This window comes from Acomys minous (assembly GCF_964271855.1).
Source record: "Acomys minous genome assembly, chromosome: 2".
NCBI classification, from domain to species: Eukaryota; Metazoa; Chordata; class Mammalia; order Rodentia; family Muridae; genus Acomys; species Acomys minous.
The window spans coordinates 53421797-53442023 of NC_140484.1; the positions used below are offsets into that span (position 1 = coordinate 53421797).

General features: G+C 47.3%; 1 protein-coding gene across 1 annotated transcript in view; it reads right to left on the reverse strand.

Annotated features, from left to right (window-relative positions):
- KMT5B (lysine methyltransferase 5B) overlaps nt 1-16536 on the reverse strand; it is a 51153-nt gene extending 34617 nt beyond the window's left edge. The window contains exon 1 of the mRNA XM_084750747.1: nt 15969-16536. The gene's annotated coding sequence lies outside the window, so the exon portion shown is untranslated. The remainder of the gene's footprint in view (nt 1-15968) is intronic.
- Between the last annotated feature and the right edge of the window lie 3691 nt (nt 16537-20227).

The window sequence follows — 20227 nt, forward strand, 5'->3', positions numbered from 1 at the left end:
TTCTCTGTGTAGCCTTGGCTGTCCTGGACTAACTTTGTAGACCAGACTGGCCTTGAACTCACAGTGATCCGCCCGTCTGCCTCTGCCTCTTGAGTGCTGGGATTAAAGGTGTGCACCACCCACCACCCAGTGAAGAACCCAGTTTTAACAAGACTTTTTTTGTGGTGTACAGGTTAGTGTGAGAACCACTGCTCTAATAATTTCTTCACTATTCTGTCTGCCAGGACAACGAGAGAGAGAAGGGGGGGGGAAGGAGGGAGGGAGGGAGGGAGGGAGACAGACACCAATTTTCTTTTTCTTTCTTTCTTTTTTCTTTTCTTTTTTTTTTTTTTTTTTTTTTTGTTTTTGTTTTTTTTTTTTTGGTTTTTCGATACAGGGTTTCTCTGTGTAGTCTTGGCCATCCTGGACTCACTTTGTAGACCAGGCTGGCCTCGAACTCACAGCGATCCGCCTGCCTCTGCCTCCCAAGTGTTGGGATTAAAGGTGTGCGCCACCGTGCCCAGTTTTCTTTTTCTTTTTTTAAGACAGGGTTTCTCTGTGTAGCCCTGGCTGTCTTGGACCTGGCTGGCCTTGAACTCACAGCGATCTGCCTGCCTTTGCCTCCCTGAGTGCCAGGATTAAAGGCGTGTAATACCACTCTCAGCTGAGACTAATTTTCTAAGAAAATTTATGGAACAGAAATTTAACCTAGGAGGCTGGAGATATGGCTCAGAGGATAAAAGCAGAGGCTATTCTCCCAGAGGTCCTGAGTTCAAATCCCAGCAACAATATGGTGCTCATGATGATTATAATGAGATCTGGTGCCCTCTTCTGGCAGGTGAGCATACATGCAGACACAACACTGTAATAAATGAAATAAATTTTTTTTTAACGATTTGTTTATTTATTTACTATGTATACAGTGCTCTGCCTACATGTGTACCTGCACACCAGAAGATGGCAGCAGATCACATTATAGATATTTGTGAGCCACTATATGGTTGGTGGCTTAACCTCTGAGCCATCTTTCCAGTCCAATAAAATCTGAAGAAAAAAGAAAAGAAAAAAAATTTAACTTATAAGAAATTCTACCAAGGACATCGTTTCCTAAGTTTTAGGAAAAGGTCACCAGCAAATCATCCTGGTAACACTGCCTCAGTTGCTACAAGCTGCTCTCACTGCAACGGAAAGTAGGCTAACAACCAAAGAACAACTCCAGCAGGACTGCTACCATGTGGCCAACTGATGCTGCTGTCTGCACAGTTAGGAGGTGTGTGCCAGTCACAGAGTATCACCAACAACGCTGCATCTACAGCTCAGCAGAGGCTCCTGAATGTTGGACTCCAAGGTTTTTGCATAGGCCCTTGCTGTGTAGACAATGCTGGCCCTGAACTTATAGAGATTTTTTCCTGCCTCTGCCTCCCCAGAGCTGGGATTAAAGGCGTGACGGCTTGCTATCTAATTTCATGATATACTGCTAAATCCAACTTTTCTTTGGCTTCAGTTGGTGCTTGTGCTCTGAACTCAGCTCCTCATGCTTGTGTGGCAGGCACTTTACCAACTGATCCATCTCCCCAGCCCACCTGTGGGAAAAACAAACCAGGAAATGATGAATTAGTAATCAAAGCAAAATGAGAATGCTCAGTGCCTAAGAAAGCTTTACTCTAAGCCTGGCAATTTGAGTTCCATCCCCAGAACCCACATAAAGGCATAAGTTGACCTCCACATGTGCATTATGGCACATAATAAATTCAAAAAAACAAAGCCCAGAAAATTCAAATCAAGGGGCTGAAGATATGGCTTTGCATTTAAGAGCCCTTGTTCCTCTTGGAGAGGACCCAGGCTCAACTCCCAGCATCCACATGCTATCTCAGAACTCTGTAACTCAAGTTCTAGGGGGATACAACACCCTCTTGTGACCTCCTCAGGCACAGGCTTGCATATGATGCAGACATGCAGACACAACACTCTTAAACATAAATGAATCTTTAACTGAAAGCAGGAACTACGCAGACACCTGTACAATGGTATTCATAGCAGCATTATTTTAAAAAGAATGTCAGAGAGCTGGGCGCAGTGGCACACTCCTGGAATCCCAGCACTCGGGGAGGCAGAGGCAGGTGGATCGCTGTGAGTTCGAGGCCAGTCTGGTCTACAGGGTGAGTCCAGGACAGCCAGAGCTGCACAGAGAAACCCTGTCTCAAAAAACAAAAACAAAAAAAGAATGTCAGCACCTTGGAGAAAAGAAAAGCGGTGTAAGCAGGCGTGGTGACTTTTTTCTAAGAAAGTTGAGGGAAGAGAGGAAGCTAGCTGTACTCAAAAGTGTACTAGGCAAACATCAGCCTAGAGCAGAAACACCTTCTCAGCCTAGTGTGGCTGTGGCAGACAAGAGGGTAGAGGGCAAGGCAGGGCAGAGAGGTTGAAAGGAGAGTCAACTGAAAGTAGATTTTAGAAGGCACTAGGAGACAGCATTTATTCTTTCAGAAACACAAGAATCAGAGTGGTATCAGCATTTCCTCAGTTTTAAAGGACCATGCTAGCAGGTCACTGTTGTGAAGAGCTCACACACTAAAGGCCTGCACAGGTAGCAAGAAATGGCTGGCTTCCATGAACCTTCTGGAAAGCACTTATGGAGAGACTAACTGAGGACGTGAGACGATGAGGACTCCTAAGTCTGATGAAAGAATCCTGAGGCAGCTGACAAAGACTTCAGGCTTCGGTCATTTCTAGATGCCCACTGGAAACCAAGTGGAGTACAGCAACTGACACAGGCCTGAGAAACAGGCTGCGGATACCACCTAGTGCCCTGTAGCTGATGGTATCTCAAGCCACAGATCCATATTTATATAGGCCTAAGTGTGGATGAAGTAGGCCAAGAGCTGAGAAGACAAGTTAAGATGAAGACAAAGCAGCCCACAAAGGAGCAGGAAGAAGGAGCAAAGAGCAGCCCAGGAACAGCATTTCAAATCACCTTGGGTAGAGGCTGCAGAGATTCAGAAGTCAGGACAGGCCACTAATGACCCTTAGCCCTGCTAAGAAATGAGCATCCTACATAGATGTAGTGTATCTATACATGCACTGAGGAATAGAGTCTGTGATGAAAAAAGATGGCAGGGGACTAGAGATGGCTCAGCGGTTAAGAGTACTGTCTGCTCTTCCAGAGGTCCTGAGTTCAATTCCCAGCAACCACATGGTGGCTCACAACTATCTACTGGAATCTGATGCCCTCTTCTGGCATGCAGGTATACATGCAGGCATACATGGAGCACTCATATATAAAATAAATAAAATTCTTTAAAAAAGAAAAAGAAAAAGAAAAAATGGCAGGACAAAAAGGAAGATTACCAAAAGATGCCAGGAAAGATTTACGCAAATTAAATCTAGAGATTGAGGAATACTAGAAACAGACAGACTAATTTGAGATGGCTTAGGGTCTGAATTAAATTTTAAATTTTTATTTGGGAGGCTAAAGATTTAAATGGCTCAATGCTTAAAAGCACACACTGCTCTCTATTTTTTAGTAATTTTAATTTATTTTATATGTATGTGTGTGCACCTGAGTGTACGTATACACAGCATGTGTCTGTAGAAGCCCTTCGAGGTGAGAAGAGGGAGATGGATCACCTGGAGCCTGAGTCACAGGCAGCTGTAAGCCACCATGTGAGTGCTTGGAACTGAACCCAGGTTCTCTACAGCAGCAGTAAGTGACTGAACAGGAGCCATCTCTCCAATCTCATTTATTTTTATTTTAGCATTTGAGTATTTTGTCTTTATGCCTGTATGTGCATCATGTGTGTGCCTGGTGACCTTGGAGGCCACTAGAAGGGGTTACCCCATTCAATATAGTTTTTTCTAGTTCCATTCATCTATCTGCAAACTTCATAATTTCATTTCCTTATAGCTAGGTAAAATGCCATTTATGCACGTACCACATTTTCATTATCTACTCATGAGTGAGTGGAAACCTAGGCTGATTTCTGTTTCCTAGCTATTGCGAATATGAAGGCAAGTCTCTCTGAGGTAGGATAGAGGGCCCTACCCCTTACCGCTAAAGCTATTTGGACACATCAGTTTTCATCAGAATGACCCTTGACAACCCCTAGCCTATCAGCCTCAGAACTGTAGCCAGAATGCATGCTAGTTCTTAAAGTGTTTCTGGGAGTATTCTACCTGGAGATACTGAAGTGACAGAACATTGTGAGCTGCTACACGGATGCTGAGAAAAAACTTAACTCTGGGGCCATCTACAAAAGCAATGGCACACACCGAGAAAGCAGAGGCAGGTGGATCTTTGTGAGTTCAAGGCCAGCCTGGCCCACAGTGTCCATGACAGCCAAGGCTACATAGAGAAATCTTGTCTTAAAAAAACAAAAACCAGGCAGAAATGGTGGCTCATGCCTTTAATCTCAGCACTCGGGAGGCAGAGGCAGTCGGATCGTTATGAGTTCGAGGCTAGCCTGGTCTTTGAAGCGAGTCCAGGACAGTCAAGCTACACAGAGAAGAGACTCTGTCTGGAAAAACCAAACCAACCAAACCAAACAAACACGCAGTAAATACTCTACATTGCTGAGCCACCTGTCTAGTCCCTGTGTTAAACTTTTTAAAAACTGGTGGACATGGAAATGGATGTCTATAGCTCAGCACTTGAAGTACAGAGGCAGGAGGATCAGTAGTTAAAACACCAGCCTCAAGTACATAACAAGTTTGAGGTCAGTCTGGGCCACAGAAGACCTTGCCTAAAAGGAAAAGGAGGGAGAGGGTAGCGGTGAACCTACTACTGCTAAATGAGCATGTCAAACTGCCTCCTAAATATTTATAGACACAGGTTAATGTTCCACTCAGCCTTGGGCAGAGAAACTTCTCCGCAATATTCAGCACTTAATCCAGAGACTCAGTCAAAGTGCTGAGACTAAAAGCCTACTGAGTGTTTAGGCCAAAATGGGACATCTATATCACGCCCTGCTCTTAGCTCCAAGGAGGACATCAAGGAGGAAGGGGTGGAGAGACTGAGAGTAGGGTGATGGGGAGGATGCTGTGAAATGCTGCCTTCCAGACATAGCATAGCTGCTCATCAACTCATTACAGTTGTGGTAATCTACACAAGAGCACGACAGCAGCACCAGCCAATATTCCAGTAAGCAATACTGCCTGGGTTATGAAGGTAGGGAGGCACAAAAATAAATAAATAAATAGGATGTGTTGGGGGTTGCTGGGAGGAGTGGAGGGAGAAGTTGGGGGGTATGATCAAGATACATCGTTTTTGTGTACGATATTGTCACCATAGATCAATGAAACTCTTATAATAAAGTTAGTTCTCTGGGCTGGAGTGACATGCTCATCTAAGTGGAAGATCATCAAGTGACCCTGCACTCTCTGAAAATGATGCAACTAGGTTCTGAAGAAGCACAGCAGTGATTGCACTAAAGATGGCAGCATCACTCCCGAAAGACTGGTTCACCAGCACTAAGGGAGAAAGAGTCACTGGATTAACAAGTGGGGAAAGGAGGTTCTAGTACCAAGCCTAGGTAAAAGGGGACGGGGGCAGTTTAGGACCAGTATGAAACACTTGGGAAAACTGCTGAAACTAACAAAAAAAATGTAGGGAATTAAGAGGAAGACTAGTTTAGAGGCGTAAGTAAAAAGACCATGAATTTGAGGCCAACTACACAGCGAGGCCTCCCACCTCAAACACAGTACAAAAGAATCTCAGCCTTCAAAAGAACTGAAATAAACATGGAAACTCATAATCATGTCATGTTATCTTATCACTAAGTAGAGAGCTCCCATCCACTACCACAGGCCCTTCCCTCACATGAGAATACTAGAGCTGCATTTAGGGGAGGGGGACTATTTTCTCTTAATGCTATAATGAAAAACACCAGAGCTTTGATAGTTTAACCAGTTTCAGAAGAAAGCATAGCTGTCTCAGTAAATGTACTTGGATCAGAAGTACCTGCCCCGTGCCAAGCAAGAATGGAGACCCCCCCATTACCCCCCAGTCTCTGGATGAAAGCGAAGTAGCGCTGGTCAGTCTCCTGAGTTGACAGTCTTAGTCCATTTAGAGGACTCTGCTTCCAAATGTTTCTAACTTCAAGATGGGAGAGTTTTTTGTTTAATGTTGCACACAAACGACTTTTAAAAAATCTCTGCAGAGAGGGCTGAGGGATGGCTCAGAGGTTAAGGAGACTGGTTGCTCTTAAGAGGACCCAGGCTTGTTTCCTAGCACCCATGTGACAGCTTATAACCACTTGTAACATATAACCCCAGTTCCAGGGCATCTGATGCCTCCACAGGCATGAGGCACACACCATCTGTACAGACACACAAGCTGGCAAATACTCTTGACAGAAAATTACTTTTTTAAAAATTAAAAGTATGCCTCTGAGTGACTGTCAGAAATGTAAACATAATTCCTGTGACATTACCAAGAACTCTTGAACAAAGTTAACATGCTAGTTTTGTCTGTGTGGTTTCTTAGAGAAAACACACAGCAGCAGGGACACAATCCCAAATGGGTGAAAAAGAAAATAAAGGTTAAAAAGCAGATTGCAGGGCCAGTGACATGCTCAACGGGTAAAGATGTGCTTGCCACCACACCTGATGCCCTGAGATCAATCCCCGGGGACCCACACAGTTGTCCTCTGACTTCCACGTGAACATTATAGTATGAATGCACAAATACACACCACAAACACAAGTAAATAAACATTAAAAAATGAAAAAACAGTCTCTATCTTGTTAGAGAATTCTAGAAATCTTTATTGAGAAGAGCAAATAAAACACTTTAAGTGATCCAGCTACAGTTTGGTAGAACAGTAGCTGCTTGTTCTGGGGTCAGTGACAACACTCTACTTGGAATACAGTCAGCTCTGCAACATGAGCGCATACCTGCTTCTGCAGTAAAATTTACAGACACACCAAAAAAAGAAAAATGCTTCCCACCACAGGGCCTTGACCTGGGATGTTGCTGGCCTGCTCTAACCCCTGCAGGTTCAGCTTTCCCACTTGCCATGTCTTGTCTGCTGACTTGGGAACACTGGCTCTTGATACTGAGTGGAAGCTCAAGGTAGTACTTACACTGCTGGAACTTCACAGGGGGCTGGACATATTGCCATCTGTGTCACTCCCCCCATTTTCAAACCCTAAAGCCACAACAAGCCAACTGGTTGTTGAGTTTTTTTCCTCCCGAATATGCTGTACCCACAGACTCAAACCAGTTTCACCAGTGCTATTCCAAGCCCACGCGCAATCAGCACATACCTACTCTCTAAGGAGCCCAATAGCAAATCCTGTGAGCTACCAGAGGCATTTGTGTCCAACATCCCATCCCAAGACTTCAGACAGCTTGATGAGACACATACTCCAGTTGAAAATTTCCAGAAAGGGACCATGGATTTATGGTCAACTCTTGCTTCTGTGACTACATTGTTGGACAACATTTCATTTGAGAAGCCAGGTGACTTGATAGTGGTGTTAGGAGACAAAACAAGCAAAGCATAGATTTTTGTTTCTCTAAACTCACACGATGTCTCTACAGTGAAGCTGTCACAAGTGATAATCAGTGCCTGATCAAATCAAAGAATTAAAGAACAGGTCTCTATATAGTTTTAAGGCAAGATAACACACACACACACACACACACACACACACACACACACACACACACACACACACACACACCAGGCTCCCCTTTCCATTTCCCTTACCTAGCTTCTGTAAAGCTAAGCTCACGCGCACCTGTTCTGCCAATCAATAGCTCTCCCAGGTGCTCTCAGATGTCATACCCTCATCTGGACCCAAGGGAACTAGGCCTGAGGCCAAGAATACCTCTATACAGAAACTAAACTACCACCTTTTCAGGAGATTTTGAAAACTACTAATTGTGGTAAGTTGGCTAGTCTGATTTACTCTGAAGAAGGGAAACGGCTGCAATGTTTGTTAGGTTCTACCCTCTGGAACTTATGAATGTTACAAAGAAAAGGGTTCTCTGAGGATGCTATTATTAAATTAAATTTAATTAAAGTAAGGGCTTTATGACAAGATTAATCCTGAACCACCTAATTGAGCCCCTAATAACATAAAAATGTCTTTCAACAAGAGACGGAGCAGAGGCTAAGGCTAGCCCCTCATCACACCCAAGTGATACCACACACCACTCTTGCTTTAAGCCACCAAGAACCTGGTGGTCTGTTCTAGCAGCCACAGGAAACTACTACAAAGACCATGACAAAGTCCACCCAGGTAGAAACTTGTAGTCACTGGACTAGAAGCATACAGAATCCCACGACAATCAAGACTGTCCTTATAGAACCAACATATTGAAAACATCTTTAAAGTGATTTCCCTGTAACTACAGGTGTGAGACACAGGTACAGACTTACATGGGTTCAGAAAATACAGCTGGCTTCTCAACTACACATCTAGGTACTAAAGTGATATGTGCTAAGCCACATAACAACAACTCCTTAGAAGTGTTATGGCTAACATTCTATTTTATGCAAAGTCTATTTAGATAGAAATTTTGATTTAGCAAAACATTAAAGCAATAAAGCCGCTCTGTGGTAAGTTCTAACCAGGCACTTATGGTATTTGGCGGTGGGTCTATAGTGGGGCCTGGAATATACAGTCCTCTCCAAATGCTTCCGCAGAGAATGTGCCAACTGACAGTTCCTTCTACCTCCACCTTTGGGCACTTGACCATGGCTTTTATGTAAGAGAAGCTATAACTCCAACAGCCTCAGTAGGTATTTTTAAAAATAAAGGTTTTAGTTATGCCACTGTAAGGAAACTCCACAAAACCAAACACCAACTACAAGGTCAACAAAACAAAACAAAACAAAGGCTGTCTCCATCTTCCCACTTGATCAGGGCTCACTCAATAGCAACACCCAGGACAACCAAGGACCAAGACAACCAGTGTTTCCTCTGCTGTCCTTCCAGCCACTCTTCTAGAAATAGATGCCATGTACTGCTGTAAACCTGTAAGTACAGCCCATACCTCCAAACAGTACTCAACTCCTGACATAAATACAGGTAAAAATCAAAGAAGAGGCTCAGCTGGGCACACTGGCCCATGCCTATAATCCAAGCTATTTGGGAGGCTGAGGCAGGGCCACCTAGGGTTTGAGGCCAGCCTGGACTACTTAGTGAGATGCTCTCAAAAAATAAGTTAAAAACCCAAACAAACTTAAGTAGCAAGTTATTTGACTAAAGTAATTCACTTCCAACAAAGTACCACATCCAATGATACAAGACACCAACAAGACAAAAATACTCTGTTTTGCCACAGGAAGTTCAATGTCAAGGAAGGGAGGAGACAAGGATGGACAAGACACACAGGCACTAGACAGGACAGCAGTGCCTCACACAGCAAGACCCCTCCTGCAGCGAGTGAACAGGCCTGCGTGGCTAAATATCGAGCTTAATGCCCAGCACTCAGCCATTACCTCCAGGTGAAAGTGAAGACCTAAGTGGGGTTGTCCTGGCACAACAGAAGCCATCTCCTAACTAGTGTTCTGGGTGCTCCACACTGTGCCATCACCATGACTCAAGAGCTGTGCCAAGAACTGGGCAGCACATCATCTGTCCACGCATAGCCCTGTAACACGTACACAATGCTACCACTGTACAGACAACAAGGCCAGAAGAATTAGGCGAAAAATAAGCCAAGGTCAGATTGGAAACTGTATAATCTTAGTACCATACAAAAAAGCAATACAGTGTCAATGCAAACAAAACTTTGGATATATTTGCCCCATGTGTGAAGATTCTGTAAGAGAACGGCAGTCACGGAGTTTAGAGCAGTGTGGGAAGGACAACCACATATGCAGGCATCGAAATAATCACAACCTGGTAAGAACTACAGAGATGTGAAAACTCAAAAGCTACACCAGGAGATTTTAATCAGGAAAACATAAGAATGATCATGGGAAGGAAGGCACTCTGAATATTTACTTCTATTCAGCAAACCTTTTAAGAGCCAGCTAACTTTGAACTTTCTAGAACCCTGATTAAGGCTGCTTCGGCTTCTTTCTCAAAGGAGAGAGGTTTCCTATGGCCTCTCTAGCCCCAGACTCCACAAGTTCACTGACTGAAAGGTCAAGGACCCTTTGTTCTCAGTGTATGTGTACACACACACACATACACACACACACACACACACACACACACGATGCAACATAAGCATTGCTTTGATAACAGAAGCACTCTGCGGACATCACTGAGTCATTAAAACACATCAGATACTTCATCTTGTCCTACAGATCAGATGAAATGATTCGCTCTGCAGACCTGGGATCCACTCACTCCACAAACACAGCAAAAGCCTGCCGGGAGCCTTCAGGCACTGTTCGTGGTGCTGGAATGGCTGTTGTGGCCATGGAACACTAGAGGGACCACGAGAGCCTCCACTTTGAGAAAAAAAAAAATCATATGAAGCCACTGCAACTCCTGTTGCTAACCCACTGTGCAGGTATCTCAATTAAAAAAAACCCTGGACTGTAGAGCCTCTTATGACACTTTAAAAGGCATAATACCATATGCAGCCTGAAGAAGAGGCAGGTAAACAAACTGGAGATGTTATGTGTGACTGAAGTGGTTCTTTGCAATGGGAAAGCATGGGAAGATGAAGTAGAAGTTAGGACTAGATGTAATGCCTACTTGCTCTGCAGAAGCAAAGACCTGGGCCTGTCAGTGACAGCAGAGACTGCAACACAGCTACTGACTCTTGCACCCAAAGTCCTCTGAGCACCTCCTATAACATCACAACTTCTACACAACCCTAGAGCTTGTCCCATCACCACACCAGCCAGCCCCATCGCAGGGCCTGAAGCCAGAGGCAGCAGATGCTGTCCCTAGGCACCATGGGAAGAAAATGGCAAAGTAAAATGTCACTTAAGAGGCTCACTGACTGTGGGCAGCATCTTTCCACCTCTGTGACACTATTTAAGACAATGAAGGCTGATACTCGGCTGTAAATGATTTCGGGTACCTGAGAACTCAGCTACTCTAACTTTCTGGCCTGAACAATACCAATATGGAAAGTCTGTTCCCCCAAAAAAAATTAAAAAGGAAAAAATACAGGTCTGGAGATGGCTCAAAGGTTAAGAGTACTGCCTGCTCTTCCAAAGATTCTGAGTTCAAGTCCCAGAAACCACATGGTGGCTCCATGACCATCTATAGTGAGATCTGGTGCCCTCTTCGAGTGTGCATATGTACACGCAGGCAGATCATTGTATACATAATAAGTAAATCTTTTTCTTTAAAAAAAAAAAGAAAGAAAAAATATATATTATCACTAGAAGTTAATACAGATTTATAAAAATAGGCTAGGGTGATTCTTTTTTGTTTTTGTTTTTGTAGATGGGTTCTCTGTATAGCCTTGGCTATTCTGGACTCATGTTGTAGACCAGGCTGGCCTTGAACTCACAGCAATCCACCTTCCTCTGCCTCCCAAGTGCTGGGATTAAGTGCCACCATGCCCAGCTGTGATTCTTAATTGTATAGATGAAGTCTCTATAATGTTCTTTTAAAACAATAAAATCCTACAATGCATTTAAAATATGCACATAGCTAAAAATTGGGGACTAAGACAGTTATATTTAAAACTGAAAAATGTTTGTTTGTTTTTTTGTTTTTAAAGTTTCTTTTGTGTAGCCCTAGCTGTCCTAGTATTTACTCTGTAGACCAGGCTGACATAAAATTCAAATCTGCCTGCCTCTGCCTCTCAAGTGCTGGAATTCAAGGTATGTGCCACCACCTCTAGGCTTGGCTTTGGCTTTTTAGACAGGATTTTACCATGTAATCCAGGCTGACTTTCAACTTGAAAGCCTATCTCTAGAGGGCTAGGATTATAGGTACAGCCACCATGTTCAAACACTTTGGAAAAGAATTTGACTAGGAAAAAGTAGATTTCAGCTCATATTAATAGGCAAAAAAATAGTTAGATACTGATCAGGCACCTTTTCTCTCATTGGTACTTCTAACCTTTAGGAAGCACCCAGTGACTTGGGAATGGAAATTACAATGAGACCTACTATAAAAACTTTTCTGTAACAATTTCCTGTTAGAGTAGAAGGAAGAATGCAGATGTGGAAGATGGATTTTACATGAGGCTGTTAAACAGGACCCACATGCCAGTTAAAAATTCCTGACTTGGGGGCTGGAGAGATGGCTCAGAGGTTAAGAGCACCGATTGCTCTTCCAAAGGTCATGAGTTCAATTCCCAGCAACCACATGGTGGCTCACAACCATCTATAATGAGATCTGGTGTCCTCTTCTGGTTTGCAGGCAGGATATTGTATACATAATAAAGAAATCTTTAAAAAAAAAAAATTCCTGACTTGCTCACTAGGAACCCTTGCCTGCATACAAAGTTTATGAAATTCAGCCATTTAAACCTGCTAAACTTGGGGGCTAGAAAGATAGCTCAGTGGTTATGAGCACTTGTTAGTCTTGCAAAATACCCAAGTTCTACTCCAAGATCCCACACAATGGCTCCTAACCACCTGTAATTCCAGTTCTAAGGGACTGGATGTCCTCTTTGATCTCTGGGGCAGGGATGGGGGTGGGATATCAGGCGCACATATCCAGGGAAAATAACTCACACACATAACTTAAAAATATACATTAAAGCCGGGCAGTGGTGGCACACACCTTGAATCCTAGCATTTGAGAGGCAGAGCCAGGTAGATCTCCGTGAGTTCGAGGACAGCCTGGTCTACAGAGCGAGTTCCAGGACAAGCAGAGCTGTTACACAGAGAAACCCTATCTTGAAAAAAAAGCCAAAAAACAAAAAAACAAAACCCCAAAACAAAAAGTATACTTTAAAACCTGCAGGGGTTTTAATTCACACTTCAAACTTACGAGCCTTCTTTTTTTAAATGATCTTTTTATTATTTTTAATTATGTGTATGTGTGTGCATATGTGCACATGAGTACACGTGCTCTTAGAGGCTAGAAGTATCAGATCCCCTGGGGCTGATGTTACAGGTGGTTCTGAGCGACCTGATATGGGTGCCAGGAACTGAACTCAGGCGCTCTGGAAGAGCAGAACTCACTGAGCCGTCTCTGCAGCCTGATGTTTTAAGATTTCAAAACTGGTAACTTATCCAAGAAAGAAGTCAATTTGCAAATGCTGCACTGAAGTCAATCAGCTAGTCAGAAGTTTTACCTTGCAGTTACTTTGATTTTTGAGATTTTGTTTATTTGTTTATTTTGGGTTTTTTTTTCGGGGGGTTGTTGTTTTTGAGACAGGGTTTCTTTGTGTAACAGCTCTGGCTGTCCTGGAACGTGCTTTGTAGTTCAGGCTAGTCTCGAACTCACGGAGATCCATCTGCCTCTGCCTCTCAAGTGCTGGGATGTTTTTTGAGTCTTAATACAACTAAATCCACTTTCTTAACTGACATGCCAGTAAAATAAGTGTTTTATCTACTCCTAAAACAAAGAGGTAACTAAAAAGAAGGCAGAAAAAGTAAAGGTTACACATACACATAAATACCTAAGATATAACTACCCTATGCTGTGTCTTCCTGCAATTACTCAATACATGCTAGGCAGCCAATACTGTGACCCCACAGAGGGATGACAACACATGGGCCGTTGTTTTTACAAGAATGCTCTAGAGCCTACAATGTCCTAGACCTTCTGACCAGAGAGAAAGGCTTTGGTGAGTACAGAGAAGGTAAAGTTCACAAATGACAGACAAAAACACAACATAATGGAATCATGGTGATTCATCTGAGAGCATGTGCTCTGCAAGCCTCTGAAAAAGTACTCCTGAAGACAAGGAGCCTCTCAGACACAATACACAACCCTGCCATATACGCCAGCCACACAGCTGAGCCCTATAAACCTACAAGTTGATAGCTATGTAGGAAAAAGCATTATTTGGGGTAAGATCCAAGGATGACGCAAAGGGAAACAGACTGCCCCCTCCGCCTATAAAACAGCTGCTCAAGCACACACACATCCAGGCCACTCCCCTCTCATCTGCACACATTCCTGCAACCTAGCTTTGCCAGGCATGGTACACTGGTATCTTCTACAAGTGTGGAAAGCTCAAAGGAGTGTCCCGTGTCACCACAGTGGGTGACACACCATCAAGAGAGCACTTGGGAGAGAAAGGAAAGAGAGAATCTTTGTAAATGATTTTTGAAAAAGCTGGGTTTCAATCCCAGCGAAGGACGGAGGCCTATTTTCCTGCTGAGGTATGAGTACTCTGAAGGGAAGAGCTTTGTTTCTAAAATAGCAGTGCTAACACTTTCAATGTAACTGACTAGATACATTCTGAAAAACTACAAACAGGCTTGATAAATTGGAGATTAACAAATTCTCTCTCTCAGGAAGTGACTGCTGCGCACCTGGCCTGAGGTGAACCAGATGAATGTTAGCACTAAGATTCAACAGGCTCACAAGAAAACAAGGGATGTGCAAGGCACAGCCAATCCACACAGCACAAGGAATCATGCTGTGTGCGCCAGCAGCAGCCTGCATTCTCCAGGGGCTTTTCTGAAGATGGGTGCACGCTGGGACAAGAGACAGGATATGGGAACGCCAGAGACTGGGTAGCCAAAAGAGACAGGAATCTAAAACAAGTGAGCCTGGGAGAGGGAGTAGACCTCCAATGTCAGAAAGGGTACAGGCTTAAAAATTGTTTCCCCACGGGCATTAAGACATTTGCAGACTTTTAACTCTGAGCCATAGGGAGCTCCTAGTGAGGGGCTCGGTCAAACCTGCATCCACACAGTAAATGTGTCTTTGGCAATTCACTCTTCAGGCATGAACTTCACCCACAAATCATCTGTGATCGTTTCACGAAAAGACAACAAAAAACAAAAAAGTTCTTCCTTGCCTCTGAACGGGCTTAGGTTTTGTCTACGAATTACCAATACCTCCGGACGTTGCTGTCAATTTTTAAAGGGGGCGGGGAGAGGGCGGGGGAAAGTTGCAGGGGGAAGGGAGCTACTTCAAGCTACTCTGTGTCAAAACAGTTTTAAGTCTAGAAAGCAAGTTTTTAAAAAAAAATTTTTTTAAAGCCCATCAGTCCAGGTAGTTCATCTTGCCCACTCTGGAGAGAAGGTTCTCTCAGAGTGAACTCCATCAGGAAGTTCAAGATGAACCTCAGGTCTCCCTCTCGTTTCCCCACTCCCTGGTCCGACGAGCAGGTGACAGAACGGGTGACGCCAATGCCTCAGCGCCGGGCCCGTAAGTGCAGCGGGCCCGGCAACGCCGAGGGACAGACGGCACCGAGGGGGAGGGCGCGTACCGGAGAGCGACAGGCTCGCTGGAGCGACAGGAAACCCGGCTCGGGCCAAAACAAAAACAACCGAAAGTTCGGCGCGCCGGCGCGAGCAGATTGGGCGAGACGCTTCACGGCCGCCCATTGGAGAAGAAGGAAAACACAGTCCCCCAATCCCGAGCGGCCGAGCAGCTCCCCTCGTGCTGCCGCGACCCGGCCCCCGCCGACCGACCGAGCGACCGCTACCGCTCCCTTCCGGCCGCCGCCACCACTGCAGGCCGCCGCGCTCGCTCGCCTGGCCGCCCCGGTCCCGCAGCCCCGCCCCGCGGCCCGGTCCCCGCACGCACGCACGCACGCACGCACGCACGCACGCCCTCCGCGGCTCACCGCCAGCACGGTCCGTCTTCCAGCACCGGGCCCATCCAAGAGCCCCACCACCGGGCCCCCGGAGGCGCCCGGCTACACTTTTCTGTCCCTCTAGAAAAATTAATCACCAAAAAATATTCTCCTCCCTCGGTATCCCCCCCCCCGCAAAAAATTGGAGAGTAAAATCCAATATGGCGGCACGGACGTAGCACCGCCCGCTGCCTCCGCTGACGGGAGGGGGGAGATAAAGGAGTCCGCGTCCGCCGAGCGTACCCCCTCCAACCCTGCCGCCGCGGCCGCCACCGCGGCCCGCGCCCAGCCCCGGTCCCCGAGCCCTGGCTCGCAGCGCTGGGCCACCCTCCGCCTCACAGACCTCGGGCCTCACCTCTGCCTCGCGCGCAGCCGCGGGACCTGAGAGGCATCCGCCGGCTTCGGGGCTTCGCGTCCTGCGTTCTCGCACAGCGCCGGGTGCCGCCTCCGGTCCCCGGGCGTCCTCACCTCATAGCCCCCGAGCCTCGCTGCCGCGCCGCAGACGCGTCGCCACCCCCGGTGAGCCACCCGGACACCGCCCGGGCTCGGTGGAAGGACACGAAAAGGAGTCCGCGGGCTGACGGCGGAGGGACACCACGCCGGCCCCGAGCGTGCGCGCTCCTTTGCCCCGCGCCAGCGGCCGCGATGGCTTCGACGGAATTGTGCGGGAGGAGGCGGAGAGACGCCAGAGAGAATGAAGTTCCCCGCCGCGGCACCCGACGGCGGAGGCACAAGAGCGATTTTCCAAGAGAAGGAGCCGCGTCGTTGCCGTCGCTGAGCCTCAAGGCGGAGGGATCGCAGCGAGCGTCGTTCGAAGATCCCTCCGCCCGGCTGCCCTTTAAATCTCGGTGGAGGCGGCGTCGCCGCGCGCCCGGCGGGCGCCACCTAGTTCACTAGCCGCTCGCCGCCCTGCGGGGTCGGCACCCGCCCCCGTCCCGCGCGCACCTGCACCTACCAGGGACAGCTCCCGAGGCGCGATTTTAGTGTACAGCTGCCGGTGCACGACGCTCCGGGACCGCTGTGTCTCCGGGCTGCACCGAGGGGAGGCGGCCGGGGATGGCGAGTTTCTTTGTTGTGGGGATGGGTGTCGTTGGGAGCAGAAACACTCTTCAAAACCATGTGAGCCACCGGAGCGTTACCACGCGGGAGGCCGGGAGGCAGCGTGCCTTGGGTTCCCGTGCTGTCACCGGCCTCTCCTTGAGCACCTACTGAGTGCCAACCTTTGCGCGACGCGGCCACTCCCCGCCCCTCCTCGGTATCCACGGGCGCGAAGAAGGCGGTTTGGTCCTCGGGGAGCTTGGGGCGGAAGATCCGGAGTGGCTTGCACCCACGCCTGGGGTATGGCGAAGCCCCACCCCTTGGATCTTGCAGTCGGATTAGGGGTGCCACGCAACAATAACAAGGGTCACATCCTTGTCCCTAACCAGACGTCATTCCCAGCGATCTGGTGCATTACTTTATTTACTTCGGGATAATCCCCAGAGGTCAAGAGCCTTGTGAATCCAAGTTTACACATAGGGAAATTGAGGCAGGGACTGGTTAGGTGACTTTTCAACTGGTCATGGCTGGAGCCAGAGCCTCTTATACACCACTCTGCGAAAAACGCAGGCTTTAAATTAGTAAAGCTGGTGGTTAGGACGTGAAGGAGACGTTTGAGGTTGTCACACAAAGAGAAACAAGCACCTGAGTGAGGTGGAGAGTGTTAGGGAAAGGAACCAAAATGTTCTGGCGATGGAAGGAAGGAAGGAGAGTGCAGCTCCAGCGACGCGTCGGACAGCACAGGCAGCTGAGGCGATTCTTGGGGAGCCCCAGCCTTCCTTGGTTCCTCTGCAAAAACCACCTCCACCCTGTGGGCACACACATCCCCTACCACAGGAGGCATTTTCTAGAGGATGGCTCAACAGGGGACGTGGCCCTAAAGCCCAGCTAATACCAACTTACTTCATTGTGATCTCTTGTGGTACATGATGCTTATTATCCCCTTCCACAGATGGGAAACAGACACCGTAACCTGCTGAGGACACATAGCTGGGAGGGTGTGGTTCTACAAAACTAGATCTCCTGTACTGACCTCAGCTGTGTGACCTGTATCCTCACTCTACAGACCGCCTTGGGAATGGGGCAGTGGGCATAGCCTGACCAGCCACAGAGGAAGCAGGGCTTGACAGGTCCAGTCACCTGTGCCTGCCCTTTCACTCCAGTCACCTGTGACATCAGATCTGTCATGCCATGTTCCCTTTTTACCAGCCATGTTCCCTTTCTACCAACACAGCTAACGATTCCTTTGATCTTAGTTGTTTTGGTTTTTCTGGTTTCCTACTAAACGCCCTGTACCCCCACCCCAAGACTTCAGTAGGGTTTGGCTCCAAATACATGCCTGAGGTTGCTTCTGTCACCTTTGACACTGAATGCCAAGGAGGTGAGCGCACATGGAACAGCAGCTACCTCCCATAGACACCCACAGCCCTAAGACCTGACTTTCAGAGGTGTACGGCTCAGATTCCAAGTCCAGCCAAACTTCAGCAACTCTTGGCCCCAATCCTCCTGTCTTCACCACGCCAAACCTTCCGGCTCACACAAGCTCCCAGCTCTGTATGACCCTAACCTTCCAAGATGCCAGCATTTCCATATATTCACTGCCAAATGCCAGGCCAAGTGTTGGGGGCGTTGCCTTCCAAGGGAGTGGGTATAGAAGACGTGTGAGAGGGCACAGCACAGCTTTTCAGCCTCTCCAGTGTGGGGCTGTCCCTTCAAGCCCCCAACATCTGCTGACATCCCATGACAGCTGAAAGACCTAGAGAGAGTAAAGTTGTTGCTAAAATGAGGCTGGGCTCGGGACTTTTGTTGAGCCACATTGAACGCTTGAGGCTTTCAGAGGTCTTGATCTGTGGAGGTCTGGCTGAGCTGGCTCCTGCCACAGCTGGGAGCCGCCCTCCTAGGGGAAGCTGGAAATTAGACTTCCCTGCAGTGAGAGGCCAGCTAAGAGGCTCCTTCTGGCAGCTGGCAAGGAGTTGGGGTCAGGAAATAGAAGGCTAGGCACCTGCTGAGCCCCACATGACAGAAGCCTCAGCATTTTCAGTGTGAAGCTTATGTGCGCCCTATGGTGGGAGAACCGGCCACAGAGCCCAGCCCCCACATACACACACACACCCCGCCCCAGCCCGGCTGGACTTTGAGGGCTTCACAACCCTAAAGAAAGGCTGAGTTGGCGGAAGGGTCTTAGTCTGCCCTGGCAGACACACCCACAAGCTGACAGGAGCCACAGCCCAATACTGGCAGGTCCCCTTAATAAACAGCACCCTTACTGGGGTACTGACTGAGCCCATAAAGTCAGTTCCTGTGGCCCCAACAGGCTGGCCCAGTAGCATTTTAGTCACCCAGCCTGGTCCCCGTGTCCCATGCTACCTCTTCCCCAGATGTCAGCTTCACTGGTTCCCTGTTGCCTGCCAGCGGGTTGCTCACTGGACCCTGCAGCTGAGTCCCTGCAGATGGGGGTGACCCTGGAATTTCAAGTTGGGTGAGTCACTTGTCAGCTTCTACTTGTAAAGTAGTTTGGGCGTTTGGACTCTTGCTTGCACCTCTCCAGCCGCTTCCCCCAACACACACAAGACTGCTCTGCTGAAATCGGGTGTCTGAAACTGGTGGGAAATGGGGGTAGATTCGGGCATTCTGGGAACCCTCCGGTGTCCGGCTTCCTGGTCATGGCCCCTGGGGTGCCCCATCTGAGACACTTCTGTAGCTCAGTTCTAGCACGGTGGTTTCTCCCTCCCTCGTGCTTGCGGTGGCACAGATCCCCAGTGGCCTGGCGTCCTTACCTCTTTGGCTTGATATTCTATTAGTTGATATTCTTTGTGAACCCTTAGTCTGCTCCACAAAGGGGGCCTCTCTTCTTCTCTGCTGCCTCTACAGCTTTCAGAGCTGCCTCTGGAGGGCCAGAGTCGCTCCAAGCGTAAGTGCTCACTGACCCCTCTCCCCTCTCCAGGGATTTAAGGTTATTCAGTTGATGCTGTTTCTTTTTCATGCCCATAAGCTTAGAACCAATGTACAACATGGAGCTTTTGTTCAGAGCACCCACCTGGAATAATCAGACACCAAGCTAAGGGTTCTGTGGCTAAAAGATGTCACTCTTAGACTTCCCACACCCGGCATTTTTTACTCCACTCAACTAAATCCAAATCTTCTGAAATTACTTGTATTTCTCATAATAATTTACAAAAAAAAATTTTTTTTTTTTTGCTTTTTGACACAGGGTTTCTCTGTGTGTAGCCCTGGCTGTCCTAGACTCACTTTGTAGACCAGGCTGGCCTCGAACTCACAGTGATTTGCCTCCCAAGTGCTGGGATTAAAGGCATGTGCCACCACGCCTAGCTACAAATTTATTTTCAATAAGATCTTCTTTTTTTCCTTTTTCATATACACACACACCTAGAAATAAGCACAACAGGACTCTCTTTTTTTTTTTAAGATGTATTTATTTATTATTATGTATACAGAGCTCTGCCTACATGTACACCTGCAGGCCAGAGGAGGGTATCAGATCACATTATAGATGGGTGTGAGCCACCATGTGGTTGCTGGGATTTGAACTCAGGACCTCTGGAAGAGCAGTCAGTG